Source organism: Nematolebias whitei, chromosome 2 (assembly GCF_014905685.2).
Source record: "Nematolebias whitei isolate Nwh7 chromosome 2, NemWhi1, whole genome shotgun sequence".
Taxonomy (NCBI): domain Eukaryota; kingdom Metazoa; phylum Chordata; class Actinopteri; order Cyprinodontiformes; family Rivulidae; genus Nematolebias; species Nematolebias whitei.
Window position 1 is genome coordinate 58,619,056 of NC_056499.1, and position 441 is coordinate 58,619,496.

At 49.7% G+C, this 441-nt stretch overlaps 1 protein-coding gene across 1 annotated transcript in view; it reads left to right on the top strand.

Moving 5' to 3' along the window:
* LOC119427455 (coiled-coil domain-containing protein 69) overlaps positions 1-441 on the top strand; it is a 168,043-nt gene that overhangs the window by 74,023 nt on the left and 93,579 nt on the right. The window lies entirely within an intron of this gene.

Sequence of the window (441 nt, forward strand, 5' to 3'; positions counted from 1 at the left end):
GAGGTGCTGGCAGACATCTTTAACACCTCACTTACCCTGGAGACAGTTCCCACCTGCCTGAAGACTGCCACCATCATCCCCGTCCCAAAAAGCTCTTCAGTGACTGGTCTGAATGACTATCGGCTAGTGGCCCTCACCCCGATAGTCGCTAAATGCTTCGAAAAACTGGTCATGACTCACATCAAAACAACCATCAACATCAACGAGGACCCTCATCAGTACGCATACCGTGAGAACCGATCAACAGAGGATGCAATCTCCTCTGTGGTCCACACTGCACTCAACCACCTGGAGCAGAAAAACTCTTACGTCCGTATGCTCTTTGTGGACTTCACATCCGCCTTCAACACCATGATCCCCCAAACCCTGATGGACAAACTATCCACACTAGGACTAAGCCCCTCCATCTGCAACTGGGTACTAGACTTTTTAACAAACAGA